We start from the raw sequence: 7,598 nt of genomic DNA, 5'->3' as shown, positions 1-7,598 counted from the left end.
CATTTTCCTTCCAGTTTAAGTGGAACAGAAATTTGGTTTTGAATGTGTTCTCTCTAAGCAATAAAAATAAGATGTAGGGCAGCATCATTTGTCTCTAGAAAACTAAGCTATCAAGAAAACTCACAGGAACACAGCTACTGTGTATAGAAAAATTGTCTCTCTTCACAATACCAACAAAACATAACATATAAGAAACAAAGAATGTAACAGAACTTTACTAATGTATTTAATGTAGCATAAAAACTGAATAGATATAAATCAAATGCCACATGAAATTCTAAAATTAACAATGTGATTCTAAAAGTGGGAATGATAAGCAGGCAAGACTAATGAAAAACACTTTTCCCTTTTACTGAACTTACTTGGTTTATAATACTTTCTTCTCAACCATGCTGTTTAATTTTCAAAAGTTTTCCTTTTTTAAGCATGCACTTCATTTTCTTATGGAAATAATTTTTCAAATATTTCTGTAGTTTAGGGGTGATATAGATTTTTCAAATATTTCTGTAGTTGAGGGGTGATATAGAACCTGAAGTGAGTTCACTCACCCATTGTGCAGCAAGCCAATCTCTGACACCAGGTGTAGTAGAAGAAAGTAGGACTTTACTATTGCACAGCGCTGAGCAAGGAGAGAGGGCAGCTAACGCTGAAATCCCAAACTCTCCAAAAAGCTAAAAGGAAGGGTTTTTATCTGGGGTTTTAGGTAGAAGAGGGGGAGCATATGGTCTTGCTTGTCAGAGCTTTCCCACAAGCCTGTCTTTGGTCTTGAGACTACTTGCAGAGAGGAGGGAGCCCATGACCTTGCTGTCCAACAGCTTTCCCACCAGCCTGTATCTCTTTGTGGGGAAGAGATAACGAGTCCAGGTGCTTGTCCTTGGCTGAGTCTGTCTCCATGGACAATAGTGGACTCTGGAGCCAGGAAGCCAGGGAGTAAGCAGGGAATGAGTCCTTTGGTTTTAACCTCATATATGCTGGGTTCAATGTAGGGAAACCCATATCAGGGCCAGTATCAATTCCACCCTATTTTATGTTCATCACTCAATTGTGAGGGATTTGGGACAGCAACCAATCTAGCTACTTCCTGCTGAATTGGGGCACAGGTTGTTCCATCTCACTGAACCAGTCTTTTAATAAGGTGATGATGCAGGTAGCTCCCAAAGTTAGGCCTGTATCATGTAAGTAAGTAACCAGGTATTTAATAAGAAGTTTTTCTGGAGAAATAAAAAGAGAAAAACAAGGCTAACAGTAGGAACAAATTATAAATCAGTTCCTGAGCCCAGGGCAGCCAATCAAGATGCCTAGAAGTCAGGGCTGAAGCAGCTTTTGCAGTTTGAAATGTCTCTGATGGTGTCATTGGTCACACAGGAGGCTTTTTGAGTGGCTTACACAGCAGTAGACATGAATCTCTCTTAAGTTTATATTAGGTCCTCCAGCTTCAGTTTGCAAGGCTGCAGGAAAAAGGGCAGATTTAGTTTTAAATGATTCTGAATGAAAATGATGGAAAAAAACTGAAAATGTTAGCTTGGATGTTGTATCCAGATAATTCAGGAGACTACAAGAATTCAGGATCCAGTCTAGTTTACAGATATAAAACAAAAACAAAGACAATTAATGGAACCAGAATCTAATATTTATGAATGTGTGTTATAGTCTCTGTTGAAACGTAATTTTTTTCTCTAAAATCACCCTCCTTTTTATAAAGATAGCCAAATTAAGTCTAACTGCAAAATAAGTCTACTTTTAATAAATTTGGCATAATTATTTACATAAGCACAGCGAGAATAGTAATTGATTATACAGATTTTTAAAATCTGCTTTGCTGGGACTTTTTATAAGGAATTTCGGGTTGAACTTTAAAGGCCTCTCGAGGTCAGGAAAGTCAGACCAAGAACTTGTCATCAGATTCCGCCTGCAATACCCAAAGATTTGGGTGACATTCTCTCTTCACAAGCTCCGCAAAATATTGAGGTTCCTTGTACCTGCCAGAGGGAGCGACATTCTTTGCTCAACCTTACCAGGTCACCAGAAACCCATAAGAATGATACCAGGCCAATATTTCCAAGTGGCTTTATTCCAGAATGTCAACCTTTATTCCTCAAAAGCTGTCTTGTCATATCCAAGTTTGTATGTTTTTCTCAAACATGACATTCCAGTCAAAGCCTTGGTATTATAACCAGTGTTTCCAATTGTGTCTTGTTATAAGAACAGATTCTTATTGAACTTATGCAAACAACCATATTACCATGAGAATAAGAATACTTACTCATCAGGAGTTTTTAAATTCTGGAGGGGTCAGATAGGAAGAAAAAGATAAATGCTTCAATTTTGTTTCCAAATTGCTATAAATCATAGTTCCTTAAGAGAATAGAGAAAAAGGTTTTTGTAAATCTGAAAAAACCAAAACATCAAAAATCAGCAATATCTCAATCAAAAAGTCATAAAAATTATAATCATCCCTATCAGTTTATTCAGTCCTGTGTAATTGGTTCTTGATATTAATTTTCTGTCAGGAGTTTCATGAAGTCATCAGTTTTGCTGTTAGAGTTCTGTAATTTCTACCCAGTTCAGTTTTATAATCGGGAAGTTTATCGGAACCTGTACTCTAGAGTAAACACCAGAGTCCTTTCCATGAATTCCTCTGAAGAAGAAACACGTTTACAAAAACATCAAACAACTGTCCGTAAATAACAAAACATTCAAAAATGGTAATTGACAAAAGACACTTGACCGTTCTTGTGACATATAATACTTTGAGGTAATAACCAGAATGATGGCTGACAATTGGAACACATCAGAATTTTAGGAATGTTACATGATTTTTGATACATTTATACCAATAACATTTATCCACATAATACCATTTAAGAAAGTTTATTATTACTTATTTGACAATGCATCCCATGTAATCTAATATGCCAAATAAGCCTAATTAGTTTAGCATTTTTTTTTATAGGAAGAGAGCAAATCTCTCTGAGAAGTCTCAGGGGCCCTCTGAAGATCCCCAGAGAAACTCTCCCTCCTCTTCCAGGTCAAAAGAAAGCTTTTATTCAGGACTTGAATATTTAGGAGTGTGTGGGAGCTTGTCAAAAGTGGTAAAAGCTTTAAAACATTTGCCCAGATAGGAAACAAAGCTCACTGCAAAACCATGTTCAGGTATCTGTTCAGAGTGACAACAGAAACAGTCAAGGGGAGCCAGAGTTCAAATAGTCTAAAAAAACCTTTTCATATCCCTTTTATCAAGAGCAGATAAAAGTTTAGGAAAATTATACTTTTAAGAAAGAAGAGACCAAGTTTTAATTTTGTACCAGTTTACTTTTGACATTAAAACTTATTTACTTAATTGGATTTACTTTAATCTTAGCCAACTTGACTATGAACAAAATTCCACAGGGTTTTACTTTCACAACTCTTTTGTCATTTTTTTTGCATTTAGAATTTGTCCCAGTACTTTAGGAGAAATTTATCTTTCTTAACTCAAGAAGAAAAAATATTTTCATTTTTTATACCTTTTTATGGAAAACATATATTTTACTCTCCTTGTATACAGACCTTTTAGAAATATATGTTTTCTCATAGAAAATTCCTCAGCATACATAAAACATGTTTATCAATAAATCTAAGCACTTTTTAGTTCCTTTGATATAAGAAACCAAAGGCAGACAAGTCTATGCTTAATAGTTAAACTTTAATATTTTATCTTATGTGGAAACAGCCTAGATACCCAATAAACTGTAATTATTTAGCTTAACTTAGTAAAGCTATAAAGTTTAAGTTTCCAAAAAGATATTAGAAGCTGCTTTTTAAGTATGCAGACTATAAACCATAGTTATTGTACTTAAAAACTCTTACCCAGTTTTAAAAATTATGTTTAAATTACTCTTAAAAACTTCATGTGACATTAAAGCAGTTAACCATCATTTTAAGTTAAGTACATACATCATAATCCATATAATTATTATTAAAAAGCTTTCTCAAAAACTTTTATTTTTTTACATTTATTTAGTTTACCTGTCTTTAGCAATTATATTTAGATCATCTACAAAAACCTCATGAAACATCAAACAAAATTAGCTATTATACTGAGTTTTTAGTTTTGCTGTTAAATTTTGTAACAGAGATGACATGAGCTCATTTGACCAGGAAACCCAGGCTGCATATCCAGTGCTGATAACTGCGGGGACATGTCTACTTTAAATCAAACCAGCAAACAGGCTTTCATTCACCAAAGATCATTTTATATCATGTTAAATAACTTTGTCTTTTAAAAGTTTTTGCATATTAATTAAAGACTACATTTCATCATGAGAGGTTTTGAATTCTCTCTTTTCTGGAATAGGTTTCCCAGAATGGCCATTACAATTTTAAGCTGTCTTCAAAGTTTACTTATTTTTACTTGTTCAATTTTAGATCAGGAATTTGTGGGGACTTGAAGCTCAGTTTGCTGGAAGCTCAGCAAGAGAGTAGACAAAAGCAGCAGATCTGGCATGTTTAATTATTTAATTATTTCCTCTTAAAGAGACAGTAAAGTACTTCTAATTTTATTTAGATGCCTCAAAAGGTTAAAGTAGGCTTCCCATTGTTGTAGCCGGCTTTTCCAATTGAATATGTAAATACACCAGTTTGGGTAAACTGAAACTGCCTCATTTAAGGATATCAATTTTTACAAAAATCTACCTTAGTTTTACTAACTCATACTTTTAATTAGAACTTACATTAGAATTCCATTAACAAGTTTCAGTATTACAATATTGTGTAGGGGAAGCATTCCCAGTTAGACAGAACATTTAGTCCCAAAGTAAATATCCAGGCAAAGTTGACATAACGTCTTCACATATTAGCTTAAACACTAATTTTTTATAATCTTACTAACTTTAGCAGCCTAACTCTTGCCCCAAACAATTGCTGGTCAGGTTTCTCACTCTGATTTTTGTCTCCTGAGCTTTTAAAATTTTTTCAAACTGGGGTAAATAGAACAGGTTTATCTGATGTCTTTTAATGTTGGGGGCCCATGGAGTGGTCCCTTTAGCCCATCCAACCTTAGGCAGTGTTTTATTAAAACCTTTGTTTTAGTTTTATTTATATCTGTTCCAATTATCTCATTTTTCTTTTAATAACTAGCTAAAAACTTTGATCCTGTTGGGATGAGTCCTGTGACTCTTCCCTTTCTGATTTCTCTTGTTAACTTAACGTTTTTATTTGTATCTGTAAGATCATGAGAAGAAGCTGAGACCCCCAAGTTTGATTAAGTTTTTAAGACTGGTCATTATATTTTCCTTTTAATTTGGTCTTTTCATAGGTACCAATAAAGTAGCTTTTTCATGAGAGCTCTCTAAAAATTTTCCCAACTTAAGGATCCATTGTTTGGACATTTTTTTTTCTTCCAGAATCTAAAGCATATTGTGGCCACATGGTGTTACAAAAGAAAATCATCCTAGGCTGGCCTGGTGGTGCAGCGGTTAAGTTTGCACGTTCCACTTCCCAGCAGCCCGGGGTTTGCCAGTTCAGATCCCAGGTGTGGACATGGCACTGCTTGGCAAAAGCCATGCTGTGGTAGGTGTCCCACGTATAAAGTAGAGGAAGGTGGGCATGGATGTTAGCTCAAGGCCAGTCTTCCTCAGCAAACAGAGGAGGATTGGCAGTAGTTAGCTCAGGGCTAATCTTCCTCAAAAAAAAAAAAAAGAAAATCATCCCTCTTTAGAAATTTGCTTATAACTATAGGTCGACCAGTCAGCCAAAGTTCTTCCCAAGGGGCTCTTAGGTGGAATAGATGTGGTACCTCCCATGTTAACCTTTTGAAAAGGAAACAAACAACAACAAATACCAAACAAGCGCGCTTTCCCAAAAACCCTCAGCCACAAACAAAAACTAAAACAAAGACCAAAATGCAAAGTGCTTCCAGTCCCAGCTTAGTCCATGTCCTACACTCGGGGGCGCCCAACAAATGAAGATCTGCTATTCAGATCTTCCCAAATGAGCAAGGACAAGGGACCTCGGTTGTGCACACCCGGGGGACTTAACCAAAATCTGGCCAGGGTGTCACAACTTCAAAACAAATGGAGCCCAGAGGGCTGCCAGGTACCTATTATTTTTGGCTGGTCCTGTTGGAAAGGTTAACACAAAGACAAAAACAAAAACTGCTAGCTACTCACAAGAGACATCTTCCTAAGTCCTGAACCTAGTTTCTCCCACCACCAAAGCAAAAGCGCCATGGGCCAATGATGTCTTGTTAGCAGCCAGTCGCTTGGGGCTGTCCCTGAGACAAGGGGCTCAGGAAGCTGCAGGATAGCTTACAAGAGAGGCCTTTAGGCAGAGGCCTTTAGTCTGGTGTGCCACAGGCGAGATGTCCACTTGGGACATGGTCCCATCTGGGTCACCAAATTGATATCAAACCTGAAGTGAGTTCACTCACCTGTTGCGCAGCAAGCCAATCTCTGACACCAGGTGTAATAGAAGAAAGTACGACTTTATTATTGCACAGCGCTGAGTAAGGAGAGAGGGCAGTTAACACTGAAATCCCAAACTCCTCAAAAAGCTAAAAGGAAGGGTTTTTATTTGGGATTTTAGGTAAGGGAGGGGGAGTATATGGCCTTGCTGGTCGGAGCTTTCCCACTAGCCTGTCTTTGGCCTTGAGACTACTTGCAGAGAGGAGGGAGCCCGTGACCTTCTGTCCAGCAGCTTTCTCACCAGCCTGTATCTCCTTGTGGGGAGGCGATAATGAATCCAGGTGCTTGTCCTTGGCTGTGTCTGTCTCCATGGAGGATAGTGGATTCTGGAGCCAGGAAGCCAGGGAGTAAGCAGGGAATGCATGCTTTTGTTTTAATCCCATACATGCAGGCTTCAATGTATGAATATCAATATGAGGGCCGGTATCAGAGGGATGGGATATTTCCTCAAGTGAGTAGTCAGAAGGGGCACACAAGCACAGATTAACCCTCTGGCCCTACACACTCCACCAATAAAACAAAAGCAGGCAGGCTTCCATGGTGTCCTCGTTTATCATGGAAGTGACCTGGACACTTGAGTGGTGAATTTTGACTTAGTTTTGATTATAAATTTACAATTCCTTGTCACCTCACAGCCAGCCAATAATGTCAGTGGTATATGTCGAGGTATTTGAGAAATACAAGGCTGGATAAAAGCCTTCTTAAAAGTCTATGATTGCCTCAGTACGCTTGTATCCTGGATGTGGGACCCTGACAAACATATCCACTCTCTCCACATCAGAGGCTCAGGCTGTCACCTGTAAAATCTTGTCTCATCAGTCTCTCAAACTCCACTGCCAAAGTCTTTCCGATTTATGACAGTTTCTGTTCAGTTATTTGAAGGACCAAGAATCCTTTTCAGCCCCCAAAATCTGGATGACTCTAAGGAAAACAAATGCTCACTATATTTATTATATTAATCCAAGGGATGGGGAGTGAGAAAAGAAATTTGCATATTATAAAAGTAGTAATTGCAACTTCATCTTTTTAATGTGATTCAGGCAAGAAGGACACTGGATCATTGCTAACTGGGCTGTGCACTACCCCATCATGGCCTAAAAGCTCATGACTGTAGGTCACATGATCTCCTAGATTCAGAAAGGAGAAGGCCACGTT

The 7,598-nt window shown here is 37.6% G+C and overlaps 1 long non-coding RNA gene across 1 annotated transcript; it reads right to left on the bottom strand.

Moving 5' to 3' along the window:
* Positions 1-204: 204 nt before the first annotated feature.
* LOC139081357 (uncharacterized) lies at positions 205-6,526 on the bottom strand. Its single transcript, XR_011536434.1, has 3 exons — positions 6,410-6,526; positions 2,264-2,355; positions 205-1,448 (listed from the first exon to the last, which is right to left on the bottom strand). It is a non-coding gene; the product is annotated as an uncharacterized lncRNA (long non-coding RNA).
* Positions 6,527-7,598: the final 1,072 nt, after the last annotated feature.

Source organism: Equus przewalskii, unplaced genomic scaffold, assembly GCF_037783145.1.
Source record: "Equus przewalskii isolate Varuska unplaced genomic scaffold, EquPr2 contig_9098, whole genome shotgun sequence".
Classification (NCBI taxonomy): domain Eukaryota; kingdom Metazoa; phylum Chordata; class Mammalia; order Perissodactyla; family Equidae; genus Equus; species Equus przewalskii.
This window is presented reverse-complemented; position numbering and strand designations above follow the sequence as displayed.